This window comes from Mycteria americana, chromosome 1 (assembly GCF_035582795.1).
Source record: "Mycteria americana isolate JAX WOST 10 ecotype Jacksonville Zoo and Gardens chromosome 1, USCA_MyAme_1.0, whole genome shotgun sequence".
NCBI classification, from domain to species: domain Eukaryota; kingdom Metazoa; phylum Chordata; class Aves; order Ciconiiformes; family Ciconiidae; genus Mycteria; species Mycteria americana.
In genome coordinates, this window is record NC_134365.1 from 155,008,972 (window position 1) to 155,021,438 (window position 12,467).

General features: G+C 41.2%; 1 protein-coding gene across 2 annotated transcripts in view; it reads right to left on the bottom strand.

Annotated features, from left to right (window-relative positions):
• TMEM255B (transmembrane protein 255B) overlaps nucleotides 1-12,467 on the bottom strand; it is a 75,945-nt gene that overhangs the window by 50,741 nt on the left and 12,737 nt on the right. The window lies entirely within an intron of this gene.

A 12,467-nucleotide genomic window follows, 5' to 3' on the forward strand; every position in this document is an offset into this window, starting at 1 on the left:
GGGAATCAGCATCTGATCATATTGACACATGCCCAGGGTTGTGTGATAGGTGTGCTGGGTCCCACGAGAGGAGGTGGCTCACAGCCGAGCTGCCGTGGAGGAACGTACATAATGATATAGCACGTGCTGGCTGCCACACAGGCCATTGTCTCTCCGAGATCTGGGACATCTCTCACCAGGCACAGCTGAGCAACCCAGCACCACACCGTATCCAGCACGCAGGCTCTCATGGGCAGGGGAGAGGCAGCAGTGCCACGCTGCATGGTGGGAAGCATGAGATGGCGACCAGCAGGCTGCATGTTCCTCTCGGTACCTGAGGCCTGAGGGAGCTCTGCAAATTAACAGGTGTCCATACAGTGTTCTCCCTAAATGCATAATATTGCATAATTGTCTGTACGCATTTACAAATACACTTACCTGAGTCAATGGGCAGTATTGATGCTCTCTGCTTTTCCCTCTGTTTCTAGTATTAGCACTGGATTCTCTGCTGCAGATACTCTACTGTGGATATCTCCATACACGTTCAATGATTTCTTCCCAGCAAATTTCCCTGCAAGCTTTGACTAACTAAATGTTTAACTGGCTTTGGTTCAGTCTCATTTTGCTACATCTTTTCAAAACAAATAGTTTCTTGAGGAGAAGCACAGGAAAACCCATCTCAACTTCTTCCTCCATCACTTTTGGCTTTCTTAATAGTTTTCACAATGCAGCATCCTGCTCCAGAAGCGTCCATCTATTATTATTCTGCATCCATCAGCATGTTCATTACCATCTCCCTGTCTCTATTAGTCTTAAATTCTCGTTTTTATTTCAAAATTGTGAAACTCCCCTTTATGGCCTCTTCACCTACTGCCTTGTCCAACAGGGACATAATGATATCACCCTATATGCATCAGCCACTCCCAAGCAGCCACCTTTGCTTGCCATTTCTCTTTAGGACATGAAAGCCCATGGTTCAAAACTGCTCCTTAGTATCCTTGCTGTGAAGCTCTTCACCAGGCTTCCCCAGCGATCCACGCATAGAGCATCTCTCCCATCCTCCTCCTCCCCTCCCTGCCAGCTAGCAGGGCCTGTGCCGTTCTCACAGGTGTTGAGTACAGCAGCTTGACTCTTTTGCAGCTCCAGTCATCTAGAAAAGTGGCATGGAAACATTTTGCCTTAACATTGTACTGTCCAAATAAAACCCTTGTATGTTAACTCTGATAGTTCCTAATGCTCCCTTGAGCACTAATCCTTACTTTATACCAATCCACTTTGTGCTACTCTTTCTGTAATTTATCTTGTCTTTTCTTCTAACCTGCTAAAGCATTTGAAGATACAGTTTCTGTGAAAGATGCTATATGAAATAAAGATGAATTTTCCTGTATTTTTGTCTTCAAGCAATGAAAGAACCGTGGGAATTAAATCAATAGCCATTATGAAACATGAAACAAAGTTACTGAGAAGGGATATCTGATTAATATATTCTTTCTTCTCTCATAATCTAATATTAGCTACAAAACCAGACCTAAACCAGCCAGGAAATTATTTCAAATTGTTTTATGAGCAAATCTTTACTATAATGACCAACCTACTGAATGAAATAACCTGTATCAAGCAGTTTCTATGCACTTAGACTTCAAAACTGGAGTCACTGTTACATTGCAATCAGAGAATGAATTTGATATATGTGTAAATGAACACATATTAAATTCAAGATAATTCATTCACCGATGAGTGAACGCTTGTCTTGACTTAGTTAAAATTGTCACCACTGATGATGCACTGTCAGGTCCCCTGGGAGCCTGGGAGAGCTCCAGCTACTGGAGTCCAGCAGATATTACTAAAGCAATGTCAGAAGAAAGACTGACCTGTACTTGGTTCACCTTTTCCAAGCCAAGAAACAGAAAGCAACCTAAAAAAGTCCCTTTTTTTTTTTTTACTTTCCTGAGGCAGGGTTAGTTTTATTATCAGTGCTCTTTTAAGCCCCCACAGCATCTGAGGACCCCTGTTCATAGCCCAGTAACCATTACCACACGGTTACCGATTTCCTCCTAGCAGCATCACATCTCAGCTTCACTCGGCTCGTTCAAACAGCACTGCTGTATTTTCTCCCTAGTCTGAGCTGATACAACCACCCTAACGACTGACCCTCTCTAGTTCGAGCAGATGCAATACATCTGCTCTGCTCCACCCATGTTTTAGCTGCTTTTAAAGAGATTTGTTTAAATAGCTGCTCTACTTTTCTTTCAGCCCATTAAATAGGGTGCTGACTATATGATCAAACCCCTTCCCCCTGTTTCAGCTTCTTACTGGTAGGCAGAGGGGCACGGAGGCTTCCAGGGCAGTTCAGATGTAGTGAGCTTTTACAGGCAACACTGCTCTCCGGCCACCTTCTCCTGGTTTTGCGAGTCCTTGTCTCCCTATTCCAAAGCCGCTTTCAGAATCAGAGTTGGCAGCCCCAAATTATTACTTTGTTTCAAGAGCTGTCATCTGGCAATGTACTTTTCCATTCATTTTCACGTTTTTACATCTGTATGGTTTTTAGCTTTTTATTTCATAGGGATGTGTTGCTGTATTCTATGGCAAATCACATGAACTGACTCCAGGTGACTTTTGAGACCAAAATTATTGGAGCATTTGGTATTATATCCTCATTACTTGATTCGTTTCTGCAGATATAAGTATAGACTGGGGGATGCCAAAAACGGGAACAGCATGGCTTCACAAAGCAGACGGGCCTGTATTCAGCAATCAGCTAGGCTCTGCTCAGTACAAGTACAGGGTGTGAAGCCTCAGCATGTATTTCTGACAGGGGAATGTTGCGGTGCTCCACCCGAAGTGAAGCACTAGTTCTTATCCGTGCTGCTGGGTGGTACCAAGAGTGGTGTTCCATATGTGGCGAAGCTGCTAAGTAAATTCTCCTAAGGGGTAGATTTCACCATACAGAACTCCAGCTACTTAGAATATAAGTATGAGTCTCAGGTGGTTATCTGTGCTCCTCTGTAGTCAAGGGAGAGCCAGACACTTCCAGATACCTTCTACGCCTACTGTAGAATGGGATGAATTACCTTCCGACAGTATCTATCTTTTTTCCACTGGCTATAGAGGGAGCCGAGATGAGGAAGTATCTGTGCTGCCAAAACCAACATCTTGTCAATACTTCTTTCATTCCCTTGATGTTGGCTGCTCTGATATTTGCTTTCTCTTCATTTCAGTACTTTCCTTCAGTCACTTGCCTGGGACTTGCAAGGGAAGGAGGGGAGTAATGTGGAAGGAGAGAAGGATGCCTGGGATTTGATGAAGATGGAGTAAGGTTATACAGAGAAGAAAAAAAAATCAGCTGGATTGCACAGCTGGAGAAATGCTAATGGTTTTGGAACCAGCCTAAGCAAGCCGTAGTCCAGTAAGCACTTCCAACTGGTAAGAATTCCCCCTTTAAACATCAACAAAAGCACTTATCTAAGAATGGTTAAAAATTATTACAGATTTAAGACTAACAAATACAGTCAAGAAGCAAAAACTAAATACAGCATTAAAAGGAAAGGGGGCAAAAGTGAAACATAAATTTAGTTTCACTGATCAGCAGTGCTGACATTAGAGGAATCCATCACATACTTCCTTTCATGGATGCTCTTTTATTGATTAAAATGGAACAAGCTCATTTCATCACTTAAACAGAGGCAGCTGTTCAGAGCAGTATGAGAACAATAAACCAGAAATAAATAGCATACCATGTGCCATAAAAGTTTATGCTTCCTGGTAAAAACCAGTGCAATTGGCATAGATCAAGCCTACTGCAGCTGACACTGTTTTAGCAGCAGGAACTTTTTTTACACCAAAGTCTGTTAGCGTCTTTACAAATCCTCTTTCACGTTACAGTGGCTGCGTTGGTTCCTCAAGAAACACACACTCTTTATCAGAAATGCATTACAATGAAATTACAAGCTTTCATGTAGTGAAGTGCTACCTGCAGAGTGTGGAAGACTGTATCTGGCCAACAGGGATACTCATCCGTTTCGTTTGATCTCATTCTTCAAAAAGAGGAATGTCTTTTCATAGGGCACACCCCCCCTCACCTTCTGCACCTTGCACACGTGAGCGCTTATCCCCAATTCCTTACCAAGACCTTTTATCCCCTGTTCCTGCTTGCTAGGGAGAGTAATCGATTTCTTTGTTGTTCCACAAACACATTTCATGGGTCATAAAGTTTACTTTTGTTTTCAGCTCTGTGACAGTAATGCTTTCATTACATAAACAGCACAAGAAAACAAACTGGCAGTTAAAAAGTGTCCTGTTATGCACTTAATTCTGTGTGCTGTTTCCAAGCACAGATCTTAAAGGAACCACATCCCAAAAGACTTCTATTTAATAAGATGGGAGGATTTAAACTGAATTGGTGGCTTGAGTCTCTGACCCAGAAGAACACTGCCAGCCTTTAAACACCGGAGTGTCGAAAATAAGCTGTGCTGGTGCACGCATATATTCATACATATATATATATGTACGTATGTATCTCCCTTCTGTCTTTACAGAATTTAAGCTTCCAGACGCAAACTGAAGCCATTCTGGTTGCCAAGAAAGCTCTCCAAATAGAAGCCAAACTCTCTCTTTCCTAAATTTTTCCCTTTGTAATAAATTTTCCATTTCATTCTACCTATGGTAACAGTGAAAACATGGTAGTTTCTTATCTCAGACTGAGCTAATGCTGTGTTGGGTCACAAGCTGGGGAACCTGGGGTGGGTAAGACCTGGGACTGATACACCCAACAGACCAGCATAGGGTTGCACGAGAGGAAAGAAACTACTGTGCTACACCGCAGCTCAACCTACTTGGTGGCACCTCCCTGGGTTCGTCAGACAGCCACAGCCCTGATGATGGAACAGAAAGATTACTACAGACCTGACTGTACTTCCCATTACGGCTTTACTAGCTGAACCATCCTGGCAGACACATCTATAAAGAGTGCAAAAAGCCCTTTGCACAATAAAGACATAGTGTCAGTGGCATAGACTTGTCATTATGCCAGGTATTTGCCAGCACGTCAGCAGTAAATACATATATATATATGTCAACATTTATTACATGTTATATATTATATGGTTATAATGTCATAGTACATTTATGTATTATAATATTTACATATAAATAAATATTTGCATGACTAGCTGATGAATCTGCACTGGTAAAATCTGAAAGCATAGACCTGTAGATACATGACATGAAACACTGATCCATAAGGAACTAGGCAGCGAAGAGCTGAAACATCCCCCACACTTCCTTTGGTAATTCACACAGTGAGAGCATCTATTTTTGTCTTTGAGTCCCTGAACTTCAAAGTTCTCAAGACACCGTGGGGAAATTTATACTATTTAACTCCAGGCATTTAACTCACTGACAGCACTTAGACGGTGGTTTCACGGCATAGTGAGCTGATATAACACTTTATTCCACCCTGTATTCCAGCACTGAGGATGGAGGTTTAGGTATTACCAGGCTCTCGGGTTTGATTCCCAGTGTACAAGCTCAAAGACTACACAGAATTGTGCAGTCTTTGGATGAGACAATAAGAGCAGTGGTTCGGCAGGAAGGTATTGAGAAAGAATTTGAAAGATTGTGGATTGCAGCAGGAGGAGTTAAGGATACAATTCCGTCTACACGGGACCCAAAAGCAGTTATGGTGATATCAGAGGGACTAAGCGGTGAAGAACCAGTCTCAGAACGGGAGATGTCCGCTCCAAAAGTCATCTTTCCGAGACCCAGTAACTAGCAAAGACAGGAATTTGTGAACTGGATCAAGTTGGTACCCCAGGGCCGTGGAATTTCCAGCTTTGAGAAGGATAAAAACAGCAACAACTGGCTGGAATTTTATAGAGGCATTCCACACAGAAAACACATTACGGCTTTAGAGCTGAGAACTAATGCCTACCCTACAAGAGAATTTTTAGCAAGGGGAAGACAAAAGACTCAAATTAAATTGTGCTGACATTGTCAGGCAGAGAATGAGACCTGTTCACATATTATTGGATATCGTCTGGCGGTACAGGATGCTAGGATCAAAAGACATAATCAATTATGTGAACTAATGGCAGATGAGAGAATGGGTTGTATTTCAGGAACTGCTGTTGAAAGATGAACAAAATGAATTATATAAGCCGGACTTAGTATTTGTTAAAGATCAGGCCCTAGTAGTTAACATCACAGGAAGGTATGAGAGTAAACTAACATCGCTGGCTGATGCAGTGGAAGAGAAAGTTAAGAAATATCAACATCTAAAAGATCAAATCCAAGAACTGACGAATACCAATACTATCAAATTTATAGGATTTCCTCTAGGTGCACATGGAAAATGGTATCAAGGCAATTATGAGTTGTTAGCAGAACTGGGAGTCTCCACTTCCCAACATGAAAAGGTCGCTCTTCGTTTATCGAATCCGGCGCTATTTTCTTCAGTGGACATTGTACATGTATTTGCTGGCCAAGCACGGACTATTTTAAGATCTTAATGAACTACTGAATTGTGATTGTATCATTTAATGAATTGTTAATAAACTGATTCTTTCTATCTGTCTATCTAAGGTGGGAGCTGGACCCCCGCAGGAGTGCCAATGGTGACAAAAGCTGCCAATGGTGACAAAAGCTTGTGCTAGGGTATTGATAGTATGTAGGGATGTTATGGGCTCGGAACCATGACGTGTCATCTATCCTGCCAAAAGACATTAATTACCGGTCTTTACTTAGGTGGACGGGCCACCTTTATTTAATCCAGAAAAGGAACATGTATAATTTTATACATGTTCGATAAATAGCAAAAGGGACAAGTCCCGTTCCCTCCTCCCACAGGCTCCTCTCCACTCTCAGCCGTGCAGCCCCACCAGTTACTTTTGCTGTGTCTGATCTCACTTGGCTGTGAACCCTTTAACTCACTAATCCAGTAGAAACTATTTTTGGCTGGAGCAAGGAAGAGGAGAAGAAGGAGTCGGCAAGATAGAGGAAGGAGGAAAGGAGGGAAGAGGAGAAAGGAAGACCTCTCTGTGTCAGTGGATATTTATATTTACTATAAATTGGAAATACTTACTTTAAATGCACAAGGTCAAAGAACTGCATTTTAAAAAAATCCCAAATATTTTACTTGGTCTTTCACTCTTGGAATACATCATACTAATAACAGCAAAATGTCTCTCATAATATTATACTAACTAAAATAAATTATAAACAACTTTTCAACTATTTACATGTTTATTGCCCATAAAATTTTCTTCTTTTAATTTCACTTGCCTTCACATTGGATGGTGCTTTCATACCCACAGACATACATATGTCCTCCTGCTCTTCAGCTGAAATAACTGAGCCTTCAAAACATCTCCAGTCATTTGTCTTGCTTCTACCCATGACTTTGCTGAATATTCTCCTGCACTACAAGGAGTAACACAGATTTCCCAGACCTACCATGGACAGACCACATTCAAAATCCTTCCCAAAAAGGATTAAAAAGGGTTCACAAAGCTAATTCCTGCCCAATAAGGCAGCTAATACCCAAGACTGCACCATGTTTATAGCATAAAAGGAGACTGGACAGTCTATACATAGGCTGCTCTGCTCTAAACTCAAAACTGGGCACAGTTATAGTATGGTCTCTTTTGTAATCTCCTCAATATTATAGAAGAGAAATATCATTGTCACTTAACATGGGAATCTTCTTACCACACTTTAGCTATCTAAAACTCCAGAGTCTAGTCTAAATCGCCCCTGAAGGCTCCTTTCAGAACCTAAGGAGAGAACGAGATGCCTCCAAAGGGCACCGCATTACAGGGGTCTAAGAGGTAGGCATAGGAGAGCAGGAAGATGCTCTCAAAGAATAAGCTGCTTGATCTTACCAGCTAAGGTGCTGTTATATTTTGAAAGGAATGCAGACAGCTAAAGAAGAGCCATGCTCAAGCTCATACAAGTGTCAGTGTCAACCTGTATCTTTATATAAATCTCTTTGTCTGTTTCTGAAATGTGCAGTTAGATCACACCACAAAATCTAGCGCACATTTATGACTGAAAAGATAGTAACAGGTCTTTTCAGTTTTAATCATTGTAAAGGTGCTAAACAAGACAAAGATAATTGCTAATTTGTTCCATTATTATCATTTTTACATCAGCATTAATTGTTTTTCCCTGAACTATGTGAAATATGAGAACACAAAAAATAATCACTGAAAAAAAGAAGGGCTGTTGACTTTCTCTGAAGCTTGAGTTCAATGGAGAAATAATACCTTGGTAATGCTAACAATTGCCTTTACATTATCTGCATTTCCCTGGCACTACAATAAAGACTTCTTCCATTTATTTGTGCAGGAACATCAAAGATAGTCTCAGGAGATCTACAGGATCGTAGTGGGTTTTCTCTTTATGTAAACAAGCTGCTTTAATTAGCTTAATATGTGATATGGAATCTATCAGCAATTAGCATCTTTGATCAAAATCTGCACTAAAGCCAGTTTCTTCCAGGATGTTTGATTTGCATGAAAAAGTAGATGAAGCACAGTATGTTTGAACAGAGCAGAGTAGGTATCCATATCAGTATCTTTTTTTGGTGTACATACTAACCACCACCTTTACACAAAATGTCCAGTGGGCATTTTCTGACGGACATAATGAATTTACAAGATATATCGGGTTAGAAAAGTGAAAGAGGTTTGGCTTTTACAATTCTGAAAAATGGCTCACACACGTAACTCCTTTAAAAAAGCTTTTCTTCTGAAACAGATGCAAATACTAGTGGCAAGAAAATAATCAGAGATAATATTGAAATACTGCCTCACATACATCTCAACACAGGGTAGGAACGCATGCACTGTCAGGAAAGTCTATCAGCTAAAAACAGAAGAGAAAATTATTGCTTTGTTTCTCCAACTCCTGCTATAGTTGCTTTTCAGTACTTAATTTGAAATCTAATTATTGTTGACAGAGATCGGGAAGCAAGCAGGCACCTAAACTTAGCATCCCTTGAGAAGTCTGAAGAAATAACTTTGCCTCTTCTGTTTGTGTGCAGAGCTCCACGTTTTAACCTCCCTCATGTTTTCAAATTCCACTTTTGTCAGAAGCAACGTCTCCTCGGCTAAAATCACTACAACCATCTCTCTGAACAAGTCAAGGACCAGGCTGAGCCAGCTGAGCATTAGATTTATATTTGAGTATGTCCTAGACATGTCAGCAAGAAAATTAACTGTGTGTTAGCATGAAGAAAAAACAAGCAAGACTCAGCAATGGATTAATTCAGGTCTCAGACCTGCTGCAGACAACCGTCTTCATTGTAAGTAGTACGGAGGTTTGCTCTAACTCACACCTCCTGAGGGGTCACTCCTGCTTCTCTGACCCCTCCGAATCTTCTCTGCATCCTTTATGCTCCTGTACCTTCTCCCACCCCCTTCCTGCCTTTGCTGCTCTCTGCCGTAGCTGCGCTGCTGTCGGGGTGACTCCCACGACCCTACCAAGAGCTCTTGCAGGCAGCACTGTGATATTGCAAATATTCAAAACCCTGACAGTTCTTATGGTGCCCTTGCATCTCCCATCACTCTTGCAGGCACCACAGTTTCAGCATGCTCATTTTCAGCCTTGTGAACAGTACGGCTTGATGAGACTGGCATTGGAAAGACGTGTGAGCAGAAACTGTGAGCCAGTGCTTGCCTTATCCATCGGGTTAGCTAAAACAACGTGCATGGTGTCTTATCGACATCGCACATTTAGAGAGTGCTTCATTTCTGGGTGCTAGCTCATGCCACCTCCACATTTATCTGAGGAGAAACCTTTTACAGCACTCCCTCAGCGCTACTGACTGCTCTCAGCTCAGCTCTGCTGCCATGAACCCCCCGCGCAACCAGCCTTCCCCACCTCTGTATGCAATTTGAGCATCTCATTTTCTAATTGGAAATGCTTTGTACTGTAATGCGAGGAGACGGCAAGCAAGCAAACAAGCAAGGATGCTTCATGTCTTACAATCAAATCCATTTGATTTGAGCAGTATCATATTTTCCACCCATCCGGCTGGACTAAGTGTGCCTTTGGAACGAAACAACTGACAGCTATACTCTGTTCTTCAATCCATGACCTGCTTTGCAGGGGGCAAGAGAGGCAAAAAGGGACAGCAACACATTATTCTTCCATTTCTGCTGTTTGCCAGTTAGAAACATCCCAAATCAGTGCAAATCTTTAGTCGAAGGCAAATTTTGTTCCGCTGGTGCCAAGTTCTGTGTAGCAGAGCCAAGCACGAATGCTAAGAGCTGAAATGAAACCATGCTAGTCAACGAGGCAGAGCCTGCTTCTGTAAGCAGCAGTTCCTTTGAATTAAGGGTTATACCTTGGTCAGCACATTGAACTCCCACTGTGGGCCCTGGGATGCCAAGAACGAGGTCAAAGAGGTGCAATATTATTAATGTTGTGTTTTAAGAACAAACCATTGTCCATTCTGCCAAACTGTCCTTTCGTTCTTTCTCAAACCTCATGCTCACATTTATTGAGTGCTGGATATTTGCTGGACTAGTTCTGCTAACCATTACATATTTCATATTGCACTTAGCATTTCATCAACCATGACTAAATCTGGACTTACAGAGGATAGGTCACAAGGAAATAGAACTTCAAGACAAAAAGAGAAATAGATATATGGAGAAAAGGTCAATTTAAAATAGAAATTTTTTTTCTAGTGTAATTGAATCTACATTCATTTTCAATTTAAAAAAAAAAAAAACAAAAATTAAGTATTGAGTCATTACAAGGGCCAGACAACTGTCAGAGCTACACGGGGTTGAACTCAAATTATACTGCAGTAATTGCTCAAAGGAAGTCCAGTTAAAACAGAAGCAACTGAGTAAACAATTTCTTTTCCTTCCCACCCCCTTTTGTCCTGCTGCAATGCATAGAATTTTTAGTTACAGGAATATGACGTCTGTTACATATCTGTGCTTATATAAGTCTTTACAATCTTATTGATGGCTGCAAATTTGTTAAAGCTGCTCTAAACCCTTTCAGTTGAATATACTCAGTTACACCCCAGAGAATAATTACTGCCCTCAGTTGTAGTATGGCATAAACCTTTTCAATCTCATTTTTGTAACATTTGAAAACAAGCAGCTCAGCCTTAGCAAAGACAGTGTTAAAAGGCTTAGCCCAATGTGGATGGTACTCAAAGCAAGAAGCATAATTACGCTTTCTAGTTATTTTATTGGTCTGCTCCCCAGAAACCCAATCTTTCAACAGCCAGATCATCACTAAGTGTCATTAGCAGAAAGCAGTTTTCCTTGTTCCATGCTGGGAAATGCAAACAGGCACTAATACCAAACATACTGGACGCTTATTTCTCCGCAGTCCTTGTGTAAATGACACAACACGTTGAGCATTACGTGGTTTAACTGCTGCTTACCCACCTTATGTCTTTTTCAGCCATTTTACTTTCTGCTAAGGACAGAAGCGACAGAAAACTAAGAGGCAGATAAGAGGAAAATCGACAGATAAACCAACCCTAAAATGTTATGCCTGTTAGTAAACTAGCACGAATGCTGTGGAAGACAAAGCTATTTTCATCTGCCCATCACTGAGTCCGCAACTTGGAACCTGCTGTTCGTCCTGGTCTCTGATGTAGAAATCAGGGGCAATAGTTCTTAAAAACAAATAAGCTGTTTTGTTACTAGCAAAATTAACGAGGCCTGGCCTGCTGCGGATTTGTGTCTCACAGATCACGTCCCATTTGGATTCTCTAGTGTTTAATAAGATATGAGCTGACATTGCAGCCTTTACCACCGTGGGGGAACTAATTCGTAATTCTCTCCTCTACCCACCTGTGAATTTTCATAAAGCTTGAAGGAATTGCACACCTTTGACGTCCTACCTACCTCCCTGCTCAATTTGCCTGAAATTGGTCAACACGCTCAAAAAATGGAAGGGGAAAGACAGAAAGACACAGATAAACATGACTTTATAAATCTCATTCCTTTGGGAAACCCAGCTAGAAACAAAAGTTAAAAGCAGGGGAATACTCCCAAATACATCACTGAAACTTAAAGGCAATGCAAAAAACGTGATACTATGAAAGAAGTTTGCCTACAAATAGTGACAACAAGACTGTGTTTACAAAGAAGAAAACAGGAAATCACAACAGACTACTTGTAAGTAAAGTAGTTACTTGCTAGTAAAAAGCAAAGTAAATCCATCATTTCCTGCTCTGAGCTGAACACCACTCTTGATTTATACCACTGAAGGCTCTGCATTATGAAATTAATCATATTTCATGATGCTTGGCTATAATCAGTCTACTGTAAAGTGCACATTGGACATGCTGTTATTCAACCAAGACACTGCTATTTTTTGCCAAGAGCAAGGAAAGTGTAAGACTTTCCACAAATGCAGTCCTGCCCACTTTCCTTTACCCAGATGCCCCAAGGACTTTCTATGACATCCTCACGTAAATAAAAGCAAGGGGTTTGTAAAGCCAAGCTAAATCTAAA